This window comes from Telmatherina bonti, assembly GCF_933228915.1.
Source record: "Telmatherina bonti genome assembly, chromosome: 10".
NCBI lineage: Eukaryota > Metazoa > Chordata > Actinopteri > Atheriniformes > Telmatherinidae > Telmatherina > Telmatherina bonti.
The window spans coordinates 6,923,621-6,947,922 of record NC_136628.1 but is presented as its reverse complement, the minus strand read 5'-3'; positions in this window follow the sequence as shown (position 1 = coordinate 6,947,922).

The following is a 24,302-nucleotide window of genomic DNA, read 5'->3' as shown; positions in this document are numbered from 1 at the left end:
TCTTATCTATCTATCTATCTATCTATACATATACACACACACACACACACACATATATATATATATATATATATATATATATATATATATATATATATATATATATATATATATATATAATGTGAGTGTGTGTGTATATATGTTAATATTATACATGTGAATGTTAATTTTCTTACTTAATATGTATTTATATATAAAAAAAAAAAAGGACATCTTCAACTGTGTGTGTTTTGACAGGAACCTGGAGTCATGTCTGATTCAGTGTCAGCTACAAATACAACCTTATCCGGCATTATTTAGTGCCTCATCATGTACAAGAGGGAAATATGAATCTTAAGTCTGGGCTTCTTTTAAAGACACGGCTTCATTTTTCATTGTTGTCTAGTATTTGTAGACCAAAGAAAAAAAAAAAAAGCACCAAAGCACATCTCCCGAGACTTCCTTTTTTCAGAAGAGAAGCAACGAATGAGCTTTGACCACCTCACGTCTAACTTAACTTTAACTGCTTCTCTGATTCCTGACAGACTTTAATTTGACGAAAGACCACAGTCTTCAGAAAATATGATGCGCTCCACTTGCTTTCAACAAGGACATGGACTGAAAAATGGTGACAACCTTCAATCTGGCCAGTCCATTAAAGGCACGCAGAGGGAAAGCAATAGGATGAAATGACTCTACGGATCTCCAGTCTTTCCTTTGAAAATGAAAAGAATTGACTGAAAAGACTTATTATGGCCTGGAGGACTGCAAGTGGTGCTTTTTTTATGAGGATGGCAACTGGGAAATTAGAGGACAAAAAGAGTTTGTGATTTGTTTTCTTCTGGTGCACTTAGTAAGCACACAAGTATGCGAATTTGTCTTACGAGAACATGGCACCAACTGGATAGAAAAGAAGAAAAGAACGTCTCTGAAGTCCCATTTGGTGACATCTGGTGTCATTCCAGCACTTTGAATCATCTCCAATGTCTGAGTGAAATGAATTAATAATGAATGTTTTTTCTCCATGTGTGTTCTTTGTGCTCATTTGGCTAAAGCTGTTCGTTACATTTAAGACCCAGCAGTTCCGAAGAAAAGACAAAATATGGAGGATTATTTAAGCCTTAATGGCATATAAATAAAACAAAAAATTAATTAATCCATAATAGATTCATAAACAAGTGAACTTTTTGTGAACTCAGCTGGTTCGAGGCAAACTCAGAAAACTGTCGCAGGAAGCAGTTTGACCCAGTTTTTCCACAGAGATCCAGCAATGCCAAATTCCTCAAGTCTCTACTATGAAGTCATTCCTGCAAAAAAAAAAAAATTACTTTCTAAAATGTAAATGGAAAAAAAAATGATCTGCTGATCTGAATCCATATGTTCTTCCCAACAGATCATAAACATTAAATCAAAGGTTGAAAGACATTTTACTGTTTCATGGAAAATATTAACTTCATGTGAATCTGATGTTACTAAACATCTGTAAAAAGTTGGAACAGCAGCAGCAAAATGCTGGAAAAGTAACTAATTCAATCAGAAACAGCTGGAGGAGTGTTATACAACTAAACAGATTAACTGGAAACATACTGTGTAAGATGTACAAATGGACAGAGGCTCACTAGTCTGAGACAAACAAATTGTGAAACAAGTTCAGAAATTTTTACGACTTTGGAAATCCCACCATTTAGCGTGTTTAACATCAAGAAAAGGTTCAGAGAATCAAGAGGAACCTCTGAGTGCCGAGGACAAAGCTGGAAGTCAAACTGGATCTTAGTGATATTGGCAGCTCTACGTTAAAAGCAGACATGATACTCTACTGGAAACCAGTGCATGGACTCAGGAAGATTCCAGAAACCAGTGTGAACCCAGTTCAGCCTGAAATCCACACCTGCAGGTTGAAGCTCCAGGATCCAGAAACACGCCGTCTTCTCTGGACCAAAGCTCATTTAAAATGTTCTGAGTGGAAACCTGGATGAAGATGTGGAATAGTTTGTGGACAGCATGGACGGCGTGTCCTGCAGACTAAAGAGGAGAGGGAGCATCCAGCTTGTTATCAGCCTGCATCTCTGATGGGATGGGGTTGCATTAGTGCCGATGGCGTGGGCAGCTTCCACATCTGGGAAGCTCCATCAATGCTGAAACATCTGCTCCCATCCAGACAACGTCTCTTTCAGGGAAGACCTTGCAGGTTCCACCATGCTGGACCACATCCTGATGGTGGAACAGGAGAACTGGTCTGCTGCAGTCCAGTTTCACCAGTACAAAACATCTGGAGCATCAGGAAACAACTAGAGGTGTAAGAAAATATTCATAGATTGAAATATCGCCATATTTTGTGTGACATTAATATATCGATATTCAAAAGCGCTGTATTGATTTTATCAAACAACTGATCTTTACTGATGAGGCAGCTTTTCTTTTCTTTATTCATCTTGTACATAAATATCAATGTTTTTATTTATTCTGCAGTGAAATGTAGATCCTCTGTTCTTATTCAATGAGTTGATGTCAAGCATGCAACGGCATTCAGTGCTTACTACTAGTAAAAGAAAAATTTCAATTTATCGTCTTGCTTATAGTATCCTGATATATCATATTGTTGGTGCATATTGTGATTCATATTGTATCACCAGATTCTTGCCAATATGAACCCCTAGAAACAACTGAATTTCTATTTGAGGTTGAAAACTTCACACTTATATTTTATCTTTAAATTTCAAGCATATTTTCTGAGTAAAACAACTGCATTGGCGTTTTAATGTCAGAGGAACAAATTCCAGAATTTAAAATCAGATCTGATTAATAGATACTTATAGATACAGAGGATTTATGGATATGCACATCATTTTCAGTTCATCAGTTTTCCATTTATGGTCTGATGATGCAGGTCATGCTTTTCAGTGTTTACATAAAACCAAGATTTGATATTTTACTCAGTTGTTCCTGAGAAGCCATTAATTCCACTCTCAGCATGTGTGTCACATTCACATGTGAAAACCAAATACTCAGTAAAGTGTAACACGGCCTTCAATTTGCAGCAAATCTCCACAAAAGCAGATTCATTCTTATCCTTTATGTAAACAGAACAATACCAACTGCTATAAAGAAAAGCATTAAATGACGAGTACCGAATCAAAGTAATAATGAAGCAATCACGTCCAACGCACATTACAGTGCCTGCAACGCATGTCAAGGAAGTGGCAGTTCAGTGCAATTATGCAAGATGAAAACAGCATATTTTCTCATATTTATAGTAAAGAAGAAGGTCTTAAAAGCTGCCTGTAAGTCAGAAAGATTTATATGTCCAGTGTATCTGTGCAATGGGAATGAGAAGCCGAATGAAAGTATGGAGACTAACTACCTCAATGAAATTGGATCATGATTTAATTTTGCCCAACTGACGGGCTCTTAGTGGATCTCCCGTCTGCCATGCATCCCATCGCGATGGTGCTGTGGAGTAAGGACCTTTCCACCTATTCCTGTTTAAGCTTTCTCTGCAGAACTGAAGTTCATTCAGAATCCAGCTGCATTCAGCTGCAGTCACCCCACAAGTTCATTTGCTGCTCTGTCTTTGTCAAGGGAGGCTAATATTTACTGAGCCAGACATTGCAGTTGCAGGCCGCATGGCCGGGAGCAAACAGAAAGATCAAGTCTCGGCACACAGAGGGAATGTAGATGCCACAAACTGGATTCACGATGAATGATAAATACCTAAGTGGTACATGACATGCTTATTTACTGAATGACAGGCTTCCACATGGGACACCTTTGTCATTCTCCTGGAACCTGCGATCAGATGTTCTCAGTATTTAATAAACAGCTCAAAGAAATCTTTATAGTATGCTGCATCTCTGCAGATTATCTATGAGGTGCCAGAGCAGATGAAAACAGCATCAAATCACCAGCAGGGGAGATGCAAATAAGCTGCCTCATAACATCACAAGGGAGTGGAAAGAGCATTAGAAAGGGAATTGGTGATGGAGCTGCACCATTTCAGTCTCCATTAATCCGCAGGACCAAGCCATCCTCTGTGCCGTGAACATGTTCATATATACTACATCATTATTTAATGGGTTAATGCAGAATAACAGCAGCACTGATGTCTATGTTTAGTGCTGCATCTGTAAACTGATCATCCAGATCTTGTAAGATAAGTCTGATTCTTGCAAAACGAACTTAAAAAACAAGTTTACATATAAAAACCATTAACAAAAAAATGGCTTCCCTCACCATCTCCCCTACACTATCCTGGCCAATGTGTTCTTTTCCTGCCATATCTTACACCCTCTTGTAAAGTGTTGGATTGTTTCAGGGGTCTCTGAATAGCTTGAACCTGGGATCCGGACTAGTTTGGTAGATCTGGTGCTCAAGGATTACCCCTTTGCTGCCATGATTAGCACCTCTTTGCTGTTCAGCACTCAAGTCCACTCTAGTCATTTTAGGATTCATTTCCACTACTTCAGCTATCTGTCGGAAGTACATCCATGCAGGGATTTTTCCAAAACAGGATGGTTCCTCCAAATCCTTGTCCTCCAGTTTCCAGTGCCCAACATGGTGGTTCCTCCAAATCCTTGTCCTCCAGTTTCCAATGCCCAACATGGTGGTTCCTCCAAATCCTTGTCCTCCAGTTTCCAATGCCCAACATGGTGGTTCCTCCAAATCCTTGTCCTCCAGTTTCCAGTGCCCAACATGGTGGTTCCTCCAAATCCTTGTCCTCCAGTTTCCAATGCCCAACATGGTGGTTCCTCCAAAGCCTTGTCCTCCATTTTCCAATGCCCAACATGGTGGTTCCTCCAAAGCCTTGTCCTCCATTTTCCAATGCCCAACATGGTGGTTCCTCCAAAGCCTTGTCCTCCAGTTTCCAATGCCCAACATGGTGGTTCCTCCAAATCCTTGTTCTCCAGTTTCCAGTGCCCAATGCCTGAGTCATTCACCAAGAGCTTCATCCCTTGGGGTCATCTTCCTGATGTATTCATGAGCTTGGATGTTTCATCTGGGATAGTGGCCCCGATGCTCACTCTGCCTTCTTCTTTGCACTTAGCCTATATCCTCTTGAAACAGGACTTGGGGTGGAAGACTAAATTTATTGCTCGTTCACCTTGTTCCCCGGCTTGGGCCACTTTGACTTATGGCTTGTGTGAACTCCTTCCAAGTAAAGATTTTGTATCTTATCACTGATCTGGTGTTATTCTCTGACAATTTCCTGCCTGGCACAGTTTTCGTCCAATTAAACTAAGTCTGCGTCAGGCACCGAGGAACGAGGGCACCAGGAACATGAAACACATGGCAATGGACACCAGATATGCACAGTATTTATATAGCATGTTAGATAAATGCATTTTGTTGTCATTGACCGCATGAGCTTTAAAGGGACAATAAATGGAAATTTATGATTAATAGACTGAAGAAATTAAAAAATGTCAATGTGAAGAGCTAGAAATGTGTTGTTTCATCTGTAGTACAGCATGACATCACACACAGTCTCGGTGTCCATCTCCAGCCCTGTGTTTACCAGCCGGTCTAGCCGTGCATTCATGTAAGTTCATTGGAATTGCAGCTTCTTCCCTCCTTTCAGAGCCCTCAGCAAACACGATGCAATTTCATAGCAAAATGGTGGAAAATAGAATGACATCGGGGGGTGGGGAGTTGTGTCCTCGCACACCTTCATGACTCCAGAGGTCTCATCCAAGCGGCAACCAATGGCAGTTTAAAGTGAAGCCGATGCGGAAGTGCATAAAACCGCAGTTCAGCTGCAAAACAGAACGGATCCCTATAGACTCCCATGTTTAAAAGACCAACTTCACAGCAGAAATAAACAAGTTTACAGCAGATATAAACATGTTTACAGCAGAAATAAACATGTTTACAGCCTGGTACAAAAATCTATTTTTGGTTTAACAGGTCAGGTTTACCTTCATGACAACTGTGGAGGGAGTGAATTTTTTTGTAACTCGCCCATTTAAAAGTAATTTAATCTCGAAATTTGGCATATTTGGGGGCGTGTCCTTCTGATTGACAGGTACCCGATCTCCCGCTTCAAGTAAGAAGAACGTAGAACAACCGCAGTTTTTAGCCGGTTAACAACGTGACTTAGCTTTAGCCCACTTACCTCCGTTTGCTGGTTAGCTCCTGTTATCTCCAGGTTAGCGCAGTTAGCTCTTAACTACAGAAAGCTCGGAGTTCGCTCAATGTCAATTATCCACCATGACGCTCACAGCCCCCCTCTCAGCTCCACCTCTTTGCCCATATTTGTATTTTCTGGGCGAGACGACACGCATGCCCCTGCCAAGATGGTGATGGTAGGAACCGCCCACCGAGCTTCAATTCAGCTTTTCATAAACCTACGGGTGACGTCACGGAGGCTCCATCCATCTTTTTATTTACAGTCTATGGTCTCATCACAGCTATTGGTCAGTAATAATGACTAATCATGCAACATCAAAACCAAACTGAGGTGAGAACAGCAGTTTTCAGTAGGTGCAGATCGTTATTTACCACCATCTGATTTTACATGATCCAAAAACCAACGTAAACAAGGGCTTGACGCAGCAGGCAGAGTTTTGCTACAACTGCTTCACGTTTTTACTTCTGAAGGAAGTGACCTTTAGTTGTCATGCATGAGGCTCATGAGCTATTTGCTAACTTATTATCCTGTTTGGTTGGGAGAAACTCCAACACTTCCTCAATAAAATCAGCCTCTTTTGCCAATCCTGGCTGCAGGTATGTGAATCACCGTTCACATGCAAGCTGGAGATTTTTTGTATTTTTTTTTTTGTTGTCTTTTGCTGGAGCTACGAAGACAAAACCAAAAGTGAAAAAAGAGCACAATGAGGAGCTTAATTAAAGTGCATTCTTTCATATTGTGAAGAAGCAGCTTCTGGAGTCTCTACCTTCATATCCTCACATAACAGATAAACTCTCCTACCTTTAATAAGACAAAACACCAGTCTTTACACAGCTTCAGATGATATTGTACTTTAGTTCCTTTTTTGCTGCTTGGAAGCTCAGTGTCTGAAATGAACAGTTTAGTATCTTTTTATGGGTTATAAAGCAGCGAAACTCAAGTAAAAGAAAAAACTTGAAAAGTTATTCATATGAAAGAACAATGTTAAACTCTAATCCCCGTGTCATCCAAAGGCAGCACACTCTCAAATACTTTTACCTGCAAGAGTGAGAAAATAATTCACAGGAGTGCTCTTAAATGCAGCGCTGCTAAGATAAGATGAGCCAAAATGGCTGTGAATGAAAGATAAGTGTAATTCCTCATGTCTTAGGGGAAGAGTTCCTGCAGAGTCCCAGTGGGTTGACCTGAAGCCAAACTTTCCTGGAATGCTACCTGCTGCAACTGATCAAAGGACACCAGCTAAGGCCTCTGCGCTACATGCCAGACAATTTGTACAAACTGAAGACGTGTTTAAGCATTTGTCAACTGCAGTTACTTACCTTTAGTAGCTAGTGAAATATCTACATCATCCAAGCAAGGCAGAAATGCATCCAGCCAGCATGCTTCAGTCCTGATCAAGAGACGTGAAGGAGGAGATTTCTCTGAGCTGATTGGGATGCAGAATGCATGATGATAGGAAGTATAACTGAAGCTGACAACATGAGCACCTGTCTTCAAGCTGGCAGATAGCACCGTATAATAAATACGGGACACCTGCTGTGCTGACGAGCAACTGGGAGCCAGGAGGAAGCTTTGCACTGGATTGGAAGTAAAAACAAACTTCCACCATCAGAAGAGCTCAAGGCCCAGATCTCCCAAAAAAACCAAACATGAGGAATGATATCTGTTTTCAGATCAAAAACTCAACAGACTGAGACAGCAGGAGGACTAAAAGCCTTTAAACTAAATGATGACAAACATGGCAATGCCTCTGGTTTATTTAAAAAAACTAAAAGAACAAATGAAAAGTCGCATTACTCGGAAGAATCCAAATAATATTATTAAATATAAGTTTTATTTGTTCCGTCTTTATGTTTGTTTATCTCCTGACTTTAAGTAAACAGTTCTGGAGCAACATTATTCACCATCCAGTGAAAAAAAAACTACTGACTCTGGAAGTCAGCGTGATCAAATACGCCGAGGCAAAGATCAGGCAAATACTTTATTACAGAGAAATAACATTTTCAACAACGACGCAGCGAAGGGCACGCCGCTGGTTTTGTTTGTTTCACCCTGACAGCCACATGTCGCACTTTGATGGGAATAATTTCCACTGAGTGTGGAAAGTGACTGACTCCACATTCCTTCAGGTTCTTCTTTGCACAGTTATGCCGCTGTCTTCTAATACCCGGCAGTAAGGGCGCACTCTCATTTGTCAAGTCTTAAACAGCTCTTGTAAAACTTTCTCTGACATGGAAAATGGGAATATGAAACAGAGAATGTTCATAAATATGCAATGAGTGTTCTTTGCACTGACATTGCTTCTATTTTCCTGTACAGATGTGTTGGCATTTCAGATTTGATGGGGCTATTTAAAGCAAGCATATGACACCTCTGAACAAAAAAAAAAAAAAAGGTGAACAATAAATTCCTGTAAAGCAACAAAGTCAGAAAGCAGCAACGGACTCTAATCAGGACATGCAGCCTTTAATAAGGCTGCAGATGATTAATTGATTCATCAGTTAATCACTGAAGACATTTGACTGGAGTTTTAATCACATTAATCATATTTCTAAGCACCGCCACATTAGTCTACCAACAGCTAGCTGATTAAATAATTTTGTTACTTCTTTAAATTGTTTTCCTGACCTGCCAGCATCCATACACATCAAAGTTGACTGGCGTGATCTGGTGTACGTTACAGCAGAAGTGTGGAGAGAAGCCATTGTATGATATGTATATCTACCCATGGTCATGATAGTTCGCTCAAACATCTGTCTGTCTAATGGGCAACCTGCTACGTTAAACATAACTTCTGTGCAAAAAGATGCATGTTCAGATAAGAAGTGTTCATGAATATTCCACCATGTTACTTGCTGCATACAGCGAACATCTCCAGCAGGTGCCATAGCAGCCAGACACAAGTTGCACTGAAAAATAATAAATACAAAGCAATAAATAGAGAAACTATTAAACTATTAAAGTTATTTAAAGTTAATTAAAGTGGCAATAAATTATGCAGAAAAATATATAAAACTTCATTTTTATTTGACTTTAAAATGTGAAAGCCGTATATGTTTATTGTAACTCATGTGAAAATGTCAACCACAGCTTGATTTTCTGAACTTTGCCTGTCCAGTTTCATAGTTCATCCTCTGGGGTAACACAGTGGCTCTGCTGAATGTTTGCTGGTGGAAAAACAGGCCCAGCAGCCTGTGTGTGGTAAAAGCAGAAGGAAGTAACAGAGCTGAATTTGCACCTGACAGGTTCTTGCTGGCTTGATCAGTGCCTGACAATCCCTTGAAAAGGATCTCTATTCAAGTGTTGCAAAAAAGAAAATTCTCCCAGTAAGGTCTCTTGGGAGATCTGCGGATGCAGGAAGACAACAGTCATGCAAGCGAGAGCAGAAACCTGCTCTGGGAAACGCGGCTGTTACAGAGGTAATGTTCACATTTGTAATTTTCCTAACTTTAGTGACAAAATTTCAAGCTCCACCTAACAAAGCTTTCACAGACCACTTCTTTTGGGAACTGGGACACACTGAAGGTATGTCAAGATGTGCTGTGAGTGAATGGGTCTTGTCAGTACACCACTCCTCGCAGATCACTGTGTTTGTAGTTAAGGCTCTGACAGGAATGGCCAATGCCAGTCAAATAGGAAGAGAAGCCCTTCTTTAAGGAAACCTTTCGTGTTCTGAGGGCTGAGAGACCTGCTAGCAAGTAAGAATAGCAACATCCTCTGGCTGTTGCTATTCTTTTTCTCACTTTCCACCTGTCATTACTTAGTTGTTTTTCTGCATACTGTAGCTAAAGTAAATGATAATGGCCATGAATATAGTTTCGTGACTATTTAAGTCATAAAATCTCTGCTGAACATTCAGCCCTAGGTGTAGAGAGAAATTGAAACTAGCAGTTTCTCCATGTCTGAGTCCATATCTGTGCCTCTATTTTGACTTGAATTGTTGAAATGCACTGCATGATAGTGAAAGCCTGGAAAGATGCAACACAAACAGAAATGGTTCTATCTGCATAGACTCTATTGCCCTTAGACTATTAGAACAAACATGTGAATTTGTCCCTAGCTATTTATTTAGTTTCACATGTTTGTTTCAGAAGTTTAGCAGTGGAGTTCTCACATTATTGAAAATACCCAAATACCCAAAAAATAACGTTGGAGACGTTGCAGCCGATGCCTAAAGCTGCATTTCCACTACAATTTTTCGCAAAATAAAAGCATATTTCTAAATATTCAACAAACTACAGTTAGGATTTTTGAGGTTTTTACATTTAATTGTGTTTATTGCATAAGCCACTTAACATCATTGTGACTTATGCCATGTAGCCAGATAGTCAGGTAGCTATGTAGCCATGTAACCAGGTAACCATGCAGCCAGTTAGCCATGTAGCCAGGTAACCATGCAGGCAGGTAGTGATATAGCCAGGTAGCCATGTAACCACGTGGCCATGTAGCCAGTTAGCCATGTGACCAGGTAGTCATGTAGCCATGTAGTTAGTTAGTCATGTAGGCAGTTAGCCAAGTAGCCAGTTAGTCATGTGGCCAGGTAGTCATGTAACCACTTAGCCATGTAGCCAGTTAGCCATGTGACCAGGTAGTCATGTAGCCATGTAGTTAGTTAGTCATGTAGCCAGTTAGCCAAGTAGCCAGTTAGCCATTTGGCCAGGTAGTCATGTAACCACTTACCCATGTAGCCAGTTAGCCATGTGACCAGGTAGTCATGTAGCCATATAGCCAGTTAGACATGTGACCAGGTAGTCATGTAACCATATAGCCAGTTAGCCATGTGACCAGGTAGTCATGTAGCCAGTTAGCCATGTGACCAGGTAGTCATGTAGCCAGTTAGCCAGTTAGCCATGTGACCAGGTAGTCATGTAGCCAGTTAGCCATGTGACCAGGTAGTCATGTAGCCATATAGCCAGTTAGCCATGTGACCAGGTAATCATGTAGCCATGTAGCCAGTTAGCCATGTAGGCAGTTAGCCAGGGAGCCATTTGTGCAATAATTGATGGTGCTGAAGCAAAGCAGTTACAGAGCTTTTAGTAAAGCTAGGCATTTTTCAGTGAGGTCATTGTCATATGGCAAGAATTCTGGGGCATATAACTCTGTCTCACAGTCTTTAAAATCATCTCCAGCTGGTCTTGTAAAAGGGAACATTTCTTTTGGGATGACATTTTATCTAAAAGTAGCTAAAAAGTGGATAAAAATTGAAACAGCTGAAGCAAAAATACGGGAAAACTTCTAAATCTGTTACGCCTCCTAACTTTGGCTTGAATTGGCCAGCTTGGATGATTGACACCTAATTTGGAGCTTCATAATATCATGCTGATGTTACCATGTTTACATCCATCTCTACTTGTTTTCAGTCAATCATATCCGTGTAGCCAGACAGAAAACCAGAAATATAGTTTGCTAGTTTTTTTTTATTTTTTATTTTATTTATTTATTTATTTTTTAGCAAATATATAACATCTTTAGTTTACATTCCTTTTGCAGTGTTCTTTGCCTTAACTGTCTTTGGCGATTGTTGAAATGGTGTTAACAAGCTTTTAGATAAGATTCCGTACCTTTAGTCAATACCATGCTTGTACATTTTACATAACAAACCTGATGTTACGACATGTAAATAAGTTCTTCTTAAGGCCCAGGTTTTGAAAAACCCTTGGACCAGATCACTACAGATACTTCCTGTGCAGTCAGACGGCTATCTGTGTCTTTCAGCAGCTGGATCCTTAAAAATATTGATGCAAATTTTCACAAAAACAGCTTGTCAAGTGAAGACATCTTTAGATGATTTGTACATGTGAGCCCCAGGAGAAAGGATGCTTTAAATTTTTTGTTGTTGTTTTTGGGAATGACAAGGCAACTGGGACAGCACCAGCTCAGCAGTTGTCCCCCTGTTGGAAGATTAGGGGTTTCTCCAAAGCAGTCAAGGTGTCCTTGGGCAGACCTTGCAGTCCTTTAACTCTTGGCTGCTGTCTGTTTCAAAGATGCACTTATTTCTACAAATGATGCAAAGTTAAAACACATCTTTTTTTTCCAAAATATAAGGAAAACTGCAAAACACAGAGGTTAAAACGGAGGTCTGTAAAGTCATGCTGCATCACTGTCAGGTTCATTTTGAAGAATGGTACAGCAAAGGAAGGATCACATTTTTGAAGCACTGTTTTTTCAACAAAAACACAATTAAATTATCCCTGGAGAGATCCAGATACAGATCCTGGAAAGAGCTCTGGACATCAATAGTTTTCAAGAAATGCACATATATTAGCATAATGATGTTATAGATTGAAATTGTGAAGCGTCTGTATTTATTTGTAACTAAACTGTTCTCAAACATACTGCAGAGAGCAGTTGGTTGTGTGCCATGCACACATGTAAAAAAGATGTCATTCATTTGCATTTCTATGAAAAGTCGGCTGTAATAGAGTCATTCAGGTGGATAACTGAGCAAACCAAAGCACACCGCCTTACCGAAAGTTTGCAGATTAAATGGAACAAGTCAAGAATAAAAAAAAAACAAGAACCAAAATGAAAAAAGAAATTGCACAAGGTACCAAATCCTGGGTGCAAATTTGTTCCACTCAACTAAAACTGGAAGTGAATTTTTATGTTTGTACGTGAGCAGAAAGTTCACTTCATGACGGATGAGGCAAGAAGGCAAAAAATCAGCAGCAAGTGGATTGATGGGCAGAGTACTGGTAGCCCAGCATGGAGGAGGTGGACCGTGCCCTAAAGCTATGGGTCCTTTTGAAGTCCTGTCCACCACCACTAAGGTTTGAATTTGGTGACATTTGAAAGATGCCTTAGGAGGAAGAGTAGCATGAGTGTGTGTGTGCTGTAAGAACAGCACATAGCTGCGGTAGGTAGCAGCAGGAAGCCTGCTGTATGTGAGATGACTGCAAACAACGATGACAAGAGTGTGTCAGAAGAAACAATCCAGAAGTTGCACAAACAGTTGCTTTTTTGGATATAAGCAGTTCCTTTACATGCATGCCAAAGGGAGACATCCATCATTTTTAATTCTATTTGACATGTTTTACTGTATCTTGTTCAGATGAGCAGTAACAGCTAGTGAAAAAAAATGTTCTGGATAACTAAATCAGCTTAAACCATTAAAACATGGCTGGAAAATGTGTTAAAATAACAGAAAATGTTGGTTGCATCCATTTTCTCTTTAGATTAAAGGAGGGAGATTGACATTTGCAAGCTTTCACAATGCTTTTTTCCTGGAACAGTATTTTCATTCTCTTTCATGTGGAACAACCCTCCTCTGGGGTGGAAAATTGAAATTTTAACAGCAGCAAATCACTGCCATTCTTTACGGCCCCGTCTTCATTTCCTTGTCTAATATAATACAGTAATTTGACAAAGTGGAATGAGGTGCATGAGCAACATGGCCAAACTCGCTGATTCCTCTGTGAAGGACTAAAACTGACACTGAAACACAAAAAATATTCTACAAATCCTCTTATCAATACTGAGCTGCTGTGAGAGCCGTGGGGTCTCTATTCCAAGACAACTCATTTAATTTGACTAATACATGTGTGGTGATATTGACTCTGTTGCTCATTCAGCACAGAAAACATCTCATGAAGATGAAAAATGACAGGCTGTGAACAAAAACTGCCCATCTCTAGACCTCTCAGTTTACAGCATGTGGAAGACCAAACTGCGGATAAAACAGCAAGAATGTAAAAATAACACTCACAGATACTTAAAAAGGAAAAATCAAAATCAATACAGCTCACTCGGTTTCATACAAATGGGACTGAACATGAGTGTGCCTGTCAATTAACCTCCATGTTAAACTCGGCGCAGCACATGCTCGCCGGTCAGTTTGACTTCTGACACTCAGGAGGCGGTTATAGTCGAACATCTGCCCTCTTTCGAGTGGAATATCAGATGCTCCACGCTTAAGTTCCTGAAATCTTACACCACAGTTGGAGTAGTTGTAATCACAGTGGTAAACATGACACACACACATAACTCATAATGTTAGCATGATATGAGCTGGATAGTTCAGTCAGATTCTTCAGCTCCTTCCAGAGAAAACTTCCAGGCTGAGCCTGAAACACAACCAGAGGAGCTACAAGTTGACTGAGGGGTCCTACATGTTGATGACACATGTAATCATCCTGTTAATTAACTCTGAGCCATTGCTAGCAAGGACAGGTAAATAGGAGGTGCTAGACACTGTCAGGAATCTCAAACATCAAACTGATGAGCGAGTGTTAGGAAGAAGATCAGCACACTCCCACCTGCATTTGGATGAGAAGATAATATCTGTGTATATCTTAAGAGGAACATGCTCACTGTCCACTTCATCCAATCCATCTGTTTAACTGCGTTTTTTCCACAAATATCGCATCAGCCAATCACATGGCAGCAGCTCAAAACATTTAGTCAAGTAGATGACTTGCTGTGGGCATCAAAATTAGGAAAAAAGAAGGTTTAGGTGACTTTGAACATGGCATGGTTGTTGGTCTCAGTATTTCAGAAACTGCTGATTAACTGGGTTCTTTAAACAAATCCAGACTGAAGCCAGGATGTCTTTTTCTCTGGGACATGACCATCTCTAGGGTTTACAGAGAATGGCCTGAGGAAGAGAAAAACCATCCAGAGAGCAGCAGTTGTCTGGACCAGAAGGTCTGGTTGATGTCAGAGGTCAGAGGAGAATGGTCAGACTGGTTAGAGATGATGGAAAAACAACAGGAAGTCCAGTAAGCACTGGTTCCAACCAAGATATGCAGAACATCATCTCTGACCACACAACACGTCCAGCCTGGAAGCAGATGGTCTCCAGCAGCAGAAGACCACAGCAGGTTCCCTCCTGTCAGTAAGAACAGGAAACTGAGGCTACAATTCACATAGACTCACCAGAACTGGACAATAGAAGATGGAGAAACGTTGCTGGTCTGATGAGTCTCCAGTTCAGCTCCACATTCACATGGTAGGATCAGAATCTGCTGGAAACATCATGACAACATGGATCCATCCTGCCGTCAGGATCAACGCTTCAGGCTGCTGCTGGTGGAATGGTGGGGGGAGGTTTTCTGGTCCCACTTTGGTCCCCTTAGTACCAGCATGACATGGTTTAACCAGCACAGCCTACCTGAGTCCTGCTGCTGACCATGTCCATCCCTTTCTGAGCACAGTGTAGCATCTTCTGATGGAAACTTCCAGCAGGATGATGCACCATGTCACAAAGCTCACATCATCTCCACCATGACGATGAGTTCACTGTCCTCCAACGGCCTCCACAGTCACCAGATCTCAGTCCAGCAGAGCAGCTTTGGGACGTGGTGGAACAGGAGATTCTCATCATGATGTGCAGCAACTGTGTGATGCTTCATGTCAATATGAAAGCAGCAAGGAATAATAGGAATAATTCAACCTTGTTGAATCTATCACACCAAAACCTGAGGCAGTTCTGGTCCAGCCCGCTGACCAGCCCGCTTTGTTAGTGTCAGTTAAATTATTGTGCTTGTTTATTTGTTTTCAAGAGAAGCTTTAATATTTAATTTATTTGGCATAGGTAGAAGACTCAGCTTCAGCAGTCAGGATGCCTTACAGAAGCTGGTATGAATATATAACAGAAGCTGGTATGAATATATAACTGGTAAATGAGTAACAGGCAGGTCGACTCTGATAAGAAAAGACAAAGTTTTTCTAAAAAAAATTGAAACCATTTTTTTCCAGTAGATTTTAAACCATTCTAAATGCATTTTCCATTAATTTTTAGTAAAAACACACAGACAAAAACACCTCTTCCAATCAATAATATTCCTAAATAAAATATGAAAATGTGAATTTCTTTCAAGGACAGAATCCTGAGAACCTTGGAGCATTTTCCCTCCAATATCCATTAACTACCGGCTTGCTGTTTGCAAGAACTTTAACTACAAAGTTAACTAAATAATCCAAGTAAAGAGTTTTTTTTTATACAATGCCATTATTTTCATTTGCACCTGGCATGTTTATGAAACAAGCAACCTTTCATCTGAAATGTGTCAAGTATCCACTTTATAGGTTTGGAGAGTTTATGTGCAGGTGCATGTGTGACAGACAGAGTAATCAGAGGATTCTTAAACTTAAATTGCAATTATTGTCATGTTTATTTTTCATTCATAATTATTTGTACTTAGCAACGCTAATATTCAGAGACTTGTGAAAAGTGTGTGTTTTTTCTGATAAAAGAAGTTGATGTATTGTTCAAAAAATTAGTTATCCAGCAAGATGCAACGTCAAACTCCGACCAGCAGAGAGCGCGTTTGTGTGTTCAGTGATAAGGGAATTCTAGCGATGTTCATAGAAGGAAAACAGGCAAGCGTGAAACCGTGTATGTTTGTGGCGAAATATGGTAATAAACATGCTTTTGCTCTTTGCAGGTAAGAAGAGAGAGTGTTACTGCAATAAATAAGTGTGTCTTTAGTCAGGTTGTATGTGTTATTGTGTATAAACATTACTTTTTAATGTAAAAAAAAAAAAAAAGTTTAAATATTACTTAAATTCCCAGTTAGTAGCAAACCTGGTTGCCTGGTAACGTCAAGCAAGCGGGATACTGAAGAGTAAAATACTTTGAGTCCACACTATTCAGGAGAAATTTATAAACACATGAATACGTAACTTAAAAAATAGATACATGGTTGATTTGATTCATTTGACAATGTTTGGACATGACTGACTGACTGTGTGTTTTAGAGACAAGTTAGTATTGAATGTACAATAAAACTGGTTTTGAATCGTGAAACATTCATTCATTCATTCATTTTCCGAACTGCTTATTCCAATCCAGGGTCGCGGGGAAGCTGGAGCCTATCCCAGCCGGCTTTGGGTGACAGGCAGGGTACACCCTGGACAGCTCGCCAGTCCATCGCAGGGCCACACACAGAGAGACGAACAACCACGCTCACACTCACTCCTAGGAGCAATTTAGAGTGACCAATTAACCTATCATGCATGTCTTTGGATGGTGGGAGGAAGCTGGAGTACCTGGAGAGAACCCACGCATACACGGGGAGAACATGCAAACTCCACACAGAAAGGCCACTGACCAAACCAGCCAAGGATCGAACCAGTGACCTTCTTGCCACCGTGCAGCCCAATCGTGAAACAACGGACATGAATTATTGTTTAGATTTGGAAGTTCATCATTTTTCTGTCTTAGAATATCAGATGTTCACACGGCCCTTTTCCATTAGAATCAGCTTATCTCAACTTAACTCGCCTCGACTCGGTTTGTAGGGTCTTCCACTTGGCTTTTGTACTGGTACTTTTTTTGTAACTCCTGAGCCCAGGTTCTAGGTGAGCTGAGTCGGGTTGTGTGTGACGTCGCCAGACTGCATGCCGCTATTGGTCAGGGGCTCGGCCAATCAGAGGTCAGGGTCAGAGAGCGACATCACTGGTAGAGCGACTCCCAGCAAGTTGTTTACATTACGTGACAAGCAATGGTGCAACAAAAGTCTGTTTCGTGGTCCAACAGGTGGAGACATTTCTTTGCTTGGTTGCTGAGGAAAGGATACAGAGGGAACTAGATGGAGCAACAAGAAATGAAAAAATCTATCAAGAGCTTTCCGACTTAGTGGCTACAGGTACCAAAGGAGTTTTAAGCAGTGTCAAGAGAAGCTGAAAAAGCTCCAAAGTGACTACTGGCAGGTCAAGGACCACAGCAGTCGGAGTGGATCAAACAGACGAGACTGGAAGTGGTTCCAACAAATGGATACGATTTATTGTCAGCGACCGGCGAGCCGTGGACCAAGTAGCAGATTGGCTCTAGGTCCTGTGTTGTTATAGAGCTTGTCGTGCTGCGATTTCACACAAACCCCGCCCATTTTAGACCTGGTACTAAACTGTAATGGAAAAGAAACAGGACCAAGATGAGACGAGTTGAGGCGAGTTAAGTTGAGACAAGCTGATGCCGATGGAAAAGAGGCAATAGAACGAGAACACACAAGCGTGAAGCCATTGTACGTGTGTGGAAAACTGTGACATTGAAATATATTTTTGTTCTTTGCAGATCAAAATAAAAAAATATCTAAAAACTAAATGTGTAGAGGAGGACAGCCTGTCCCCGCACCACCCTACACATGAAACACAGCAAGAGCAAACAAACTAAAAACTAGAAGCACTGAGAGCACAGACCTCTGCCAAGCTGTTGTCTTCATTTTTCCTTCTTTAACCAGTGATTGTATACATTATTGTTTCATAAGAAGCTCTAAATTGATCTCTATCTCGTCACAATAAAGAATCCTTAAAAACAAAATCCTGGATTCAGAAGGCGACCGAAACACCCCCAAAATATAATTAATTGTTTTTATTTTCTATTTCTGGGATTTCCTTGAAATTTTATCGTTTTGAGTGATGTTGTTGACACACAGACAGACAGTTAGTCAGACAGACAGAACAACAGTCAGACAGGTAGACAGGCAGACTGACAGACAGGCAGACCAACTATCTAACCTTGGTCTTAAATCCCAGTTTTAATGATGAGGCTGCAAAGGAAAAGGCTTCAGCATGACAGGTCGTCTTCATGCAGTGAAGCTGAAGAAGGTCAGTATGTATGTAATCATACTGACCTTCCAACACCAAGGTGTTCCCTGAACATAAACTGCTTAGTAGCAACCACTCGTCTTGCTGCTTTGTGTCGTAATGCATGAGAGTTCCTTTGAAAGCAATGCTGCGGACCAGAGTTTTAATATAACGGATCAATAGCAACAAGGTTTGAGACACCAGATGTGAAACTCAGAACATGGTGGATCAATGACCCAGCCGCCATGACATCTTAATTCCAAGAGTTCAATTGTGAGCAAACCACAGCGGTACTGCTACAGGAATCTACAGGAATTATGCAGTTAGGCTCACAGCATCTTTATTTCTTGCAAATCGTGTCCAGATCTTCAAGAGAGACTTTTATAGATGTAATCTATTACATTAAAAAAAACACAGTAGGCTTTCTGATAAAGTAGAGAAGACAGGAAAATCTAAAAAGAGAAAAACAGGCATAAAAGCCGACATCGAATCTGGCATATGCAGGACAATCAATGCTAACAAGGTGCAGGGGAAGCATTGACCTTTGATGTTGGTCACCTTTGCAAAATGTGGCATTAGATGAAAGCTCGTCCCTTTCTGCTCCGACTCAATAACTGCATCCTGGCCATTAAGATGAGCAAAACAAACCTTGGATTCACAGTGAAAGTGTAAATCAGAGGTGGAAGACTGAATATTTTTACATATCACAACATTAAAGGGTCGACCTAGAGAGGCCGTGTTCACATTCTAACAAACATCCAGTGCAAACTGACCTTTACTTTGCTGAACCTTAGATGCACAAAGTTCAAGTGAAATGCACCATGTAATACACCCTGAGAACACACACTCCTCCCTCATGATGCAATTATGCGTGCACTGGCACAAACTTACTGTTACCAGGTCCGCTCATTATGGCAAGGGCTGGGAAATGTTGTCAGCGAGCGGTGAAAATGAACACACAGGGAAGAAAAATGAACAATACTTTGCAGATTTAACATAACGGCTGCAGCTTGCAGGAAAACAACGCCACACTGGAAGCAGCATGGCGGTGGACAACTTCAGGAAGCTAACGTTGCTGGTTGAGTTAAAGACACGTCTGCCTAGACTGTTCACATTTTACAAAGAGAGTGTAAAAAGTCATGATACAACCAGATGGGATGCCTCTGCAAAACTGACCCGTAACAGAGTTGGTACAGGCCTGTGCTTGAACCAACGCCATCCTGATAGGCAGGTCACAGTTGATCATCAGCTATTGTAAGTTAATTAGATGACCAATGAAAAAAAAAACTTTTTTAAAATCTATTAATTAAAGCTGAAAATGTAATAATATATAAATAAGGCTGCATTTCTCACAACATAGTTCTATTATAATGTTTTACAGTTTGTTCATAAAGGAAAGTTGTTGTTGGCCTTATTGCACTTCAAAATGCCAGAATCATGATGGTATTGTTGAGTGTTCTTTCCTTGTATTTCAATGATAACACACCTCTGCAGGATTAGGCAGGTGTCGCAGCTGACCAGAGTGACCAGAGCGTGGAAAAGGCTCAGAATGAACGTACCTATCAATGTTTGCTAACAGTGTTTGCTCACCAACACCTCCATGCAGCTGTTGCTCACAGTCTATCACATTCTTGTTGACATCAACAAAATTCTGCCAAAAACTCATAACGTTGTCAAATATATTTCGTATTTTAAAATTGTCATCCGATATCGACATTGAATGCAATATGGGAAATTATCAGTTTTTACTTTTTAAAAGACACATTTTACACAACATGCACATATTATGTATCAAACTCTTCAACTACGTCTCCTCTAACTTAAACTGTTTTGGTACAACTCTCTCCAAAAATATCAGTATCAGTTGATATCAGTATTGTAAATTAAGAGTTAAATAAAATTGGTATGTCGAATATTGATTGAAAAAAAAAAAACCTAATGTCAAAATTCATACTGATAATAAAATGCCATTTGTTGATAAGATGTTCTGTCCAGATTACCGTCGCTACATGAATTTAAGCCCAGACTGCTTTAAGTCTGTCGGAACAGCTGGATACTTCTGCAGCTCTGCAGGAAAAATTTGTCACCTGAAAATGTCAGCGTTTTATAAGAGCCCCCACTGATCTCATCATTTGAGTAAGAATAGAGTATTCTAGGTCAGTGATTTGATATACTTTTAAAAGTAAGCTGTCAAAGCTGTTCTCAATATAACTTAATACAATATTTGTCTTCCTGTCTGAAGAGGGAAGTTATTTAACTGGTTAGACTCACACACTACCAGTAACGTATTGTGAAGGCACAAAGGAAATAAACTGAGATGTTAACAGAGGCAGAGCTTCAGGATAGCCAACAGCAACAGTTAAATAATGCCACAGTAAAACTACAGTAATACCACAGTAAAACTACAGTAATACCACAGTAAAACTATAGTAATACCACAGTAAAACTACAGTAATACCACAGTAAAACTACAGTAATACCACAGTAAAACTACAGTAATACCACAGTAAAACTACAGTAATAGCACGGTAAAACCACAAGTCTTTATCATGAGGAATAAACTGGACAAGATTAACAATGTTTATAATGACAGAAATAACACAAACAGAAACATACTTTGTAATTTGTGTTTACCTCTACCATTATATTGTCGGTGCAAGGCTCCACCAGCGTGAGGCCCACTGACCCCACTAGAAGGTCAAGTTAATTCAGGCTACTTTGATCTGGTTTTCTAAACAGCAGCAAGTCTTTCCGCCATTTTTTAGTCAGAGAACCCAGTATAAACCTGTCCTGCATGTCATAGCTGCTCCCTGTCCACAGGGGACACACAAGTTCACACACACACTGCATTTTATTTATATTCTCTCTAGATCCTGAATTGAAGTAAAATTGCATTGAGGCAGAACTCATCAGCCAATATCAACTTATTATCCATTGGATCGATATTGACCAAACTTGTGATTTACTTCAGGTGTCTCCACACCTAAAGTAAGCCTGCGGTTTTTTTTTGTTTTTGTTTTTTGTTTTTTTAAAGCAGTTACCTAAATAATTGCAGCCTTTTATTTTGCTTTCCTAAAAAGCTTGCCTTTGTTTTCACCTTCGTGCAGCAGATTATTCATATAATCCTGATCAGAAGCACAGCTCTCATCAAGGTCACATTATCTTTTAAAGTTTACTCCACATGATGCATTTCCTTACAGTTAACTATTATTAATTCAGAAATTATTCATGGATTTTCCTGCTTTATTGAATATTTATTCATGTTTCTCTGGGATTAGTTTCCAAATGCATTTTTGTGTTTGGAAATGAGCTAACAAACTAACACTACATCTGTACATCATATTAATGCTGATTAGTGTTTGTTTATATTTTCTCTGTCCATTTCAGTAAAACCATCTTTGCCAATTAACAACAAGCACCTCAGCGGACAGATGTTCAACAGCAGCAGCACAGTCAGCAAAGCCACTTACCCCGACGAGGTCATTAATTAAGCAAATGAATGCATCAAATGTTTCAGTGTCAGACATACTGACACACGGGCAGCAACGACACAACACATTGAAGATGGAAATAAATTCAGGAAAAGAAGCAGAAACCCGTGTGGTAACTGTACTGCCTGCATGACGCTCTCTCGTGTATTATTTTCCAGTTGTGTTTACAACAATGTGTCAACAAGCAGATGACATCCCAACAAAACAAGTCGTCCCTCCCGACACCTCAAATACCGAGAGGACATCAAACATGGATTATGCCCTCAAAGTAGGCCACTGCAGCTCCAGAAACCTCCAGAATATCTCCATACTGCTGCGTGGTGCTGCTTTGATAATCCGCAGCGTGTTGCATTTGAAACTGTCTGCGCTTTCCTCTTGGTGATGGAAATGTTACACCTCCCTCCTTGTGTGTTTGCAAGCTGGGAACTTTTGTTTTTTTCCTGAGGAATAAGGGTGTGTCTTGAACAAGTTCCAGGTTGGCAGGTCTCCTCACAGCTCAGTGATCTCTACTCAACAGCCAAACTTTTTTTCTGTAACACATTCATGACAGGTTTTTCTTTCTTTCTCCACTGGGAGAAACTAAAATTAAGTCAGGGAGGAACTCAGATAAAAATCCGGTTTTTACTCGAGGCATCCGTTTCTTATTCTGCTGGGAAGGATTAGGTGCACCTTTCTATTTGGAACCAAGGGGCTGGGGTCACCTAGCACTTTAACTGCAACTTAGATGGGATTTTGTACAAATAGATACCAGGCACAGCTAAACAGGAGGTCACGGCAAACGGTTGGCCCAACAGATGTAACTGAGCCCTGATGCCATCAGAAAAAAAGAGCAGTTCTCTCAGGCTGGTGATCACACTGTCGGGATTAGTGATTGTGATAAAAATTCAGATTGATCATGAGGATCATCTTCTGAGGTTTACTCAATCACACATGGCAGAAATTCTCACAATAACTGCTTTAGATTTAGAATTAAAGCTAGAAAAGAGCAGAATGACCTAAAAGCTGAGGAGAGGGCAGTAAAGAGATGTCGGCATCTACTCAGAGATGGGAATATCCTCTGAAGCTGATGTCACTGTCATCAATAAAGGGTTACGCGAGGTCAGTTGTGTGGTGATGGTTTGGTTACGGCTAAAGACACGAGAAGCAACTCAGGTTCATATGAGATGCTGCGATCAAATAAATACCACCCAGGTGACAGAAGAAATACCATATGCGTGTGAGATCAGCCTGAAAGTGTGTCACAAAATGAACCAAGCAGCTTTACCGCCATCACCATGGCAATGCATCGGTACAGACCCGTACTTGTACCAACGTCATCCTGATAGGCAGGTCCCGTTTGAAAATATTGCTAATTTATATTTAACTCTCCTACCAAAGACATTTGATTTGAGTAGTTGTTAGATTGTGTTTTTTCTACATGAGTCATGGTTTATTCTTTGGAAGGAGATCCTGCCTCGAGTGAAGAAGTTGTTGCCGAATCAGGGAAGGATGGAGCTTTGCTGCGTCCACCTGTGATGCAGCTTCTTCACCGGTTTTCTTACATCTACATTCCTACCCTTACCTACGGTCATCAGCTGTGGCTAGAGACCAAAATAACAAGATCGCCAATGCCAACGGTCACTAGTTAGGCTTGGGAGGCATGGTGTGGTATGGCAGGGTAAGAACTTGTTCATCGGGGAAAGGGCTGCAATTCGTCAGTTTCAGTCAATCCAGCTTTTACTCACTGGCAACAAAAAATAACTTGGGGGTGTAAAAAAAAAAAAAGTTAATGGAAATACAACTATCCAGCCGTTAACTGAAGTACACTTCCAGCAGACCATGGAGTTTAGGGTTGGGCGCCATTCTTACCTTTTAAAGATTTAAGGACTTATATGGAAACAGTTGTAGGACAACACAACTGCTGTCATTCCTGTCATCCTCTCCAGGTTTCAACAAGCTGCGCCCTGATTGGCTGATTGAAATACTTTTCTCTCAGAGGCTGCAGCTCTTTTCTCTGCAGCTGGGCTATGTGGAACCAGAGATGCTTTTTCTCTGCTGCTGGCCATGTGGTACCAGAGACGCTGGCTGAAATAGAATGGTGAGCACCATCTGAAGGGATTTTGTCACTTTTTTATTAAACTGAGCAATATTATGAAATCTAACAGCAACGTTGCCAAACTGGCAACGAAACGGTGAACTGGAAC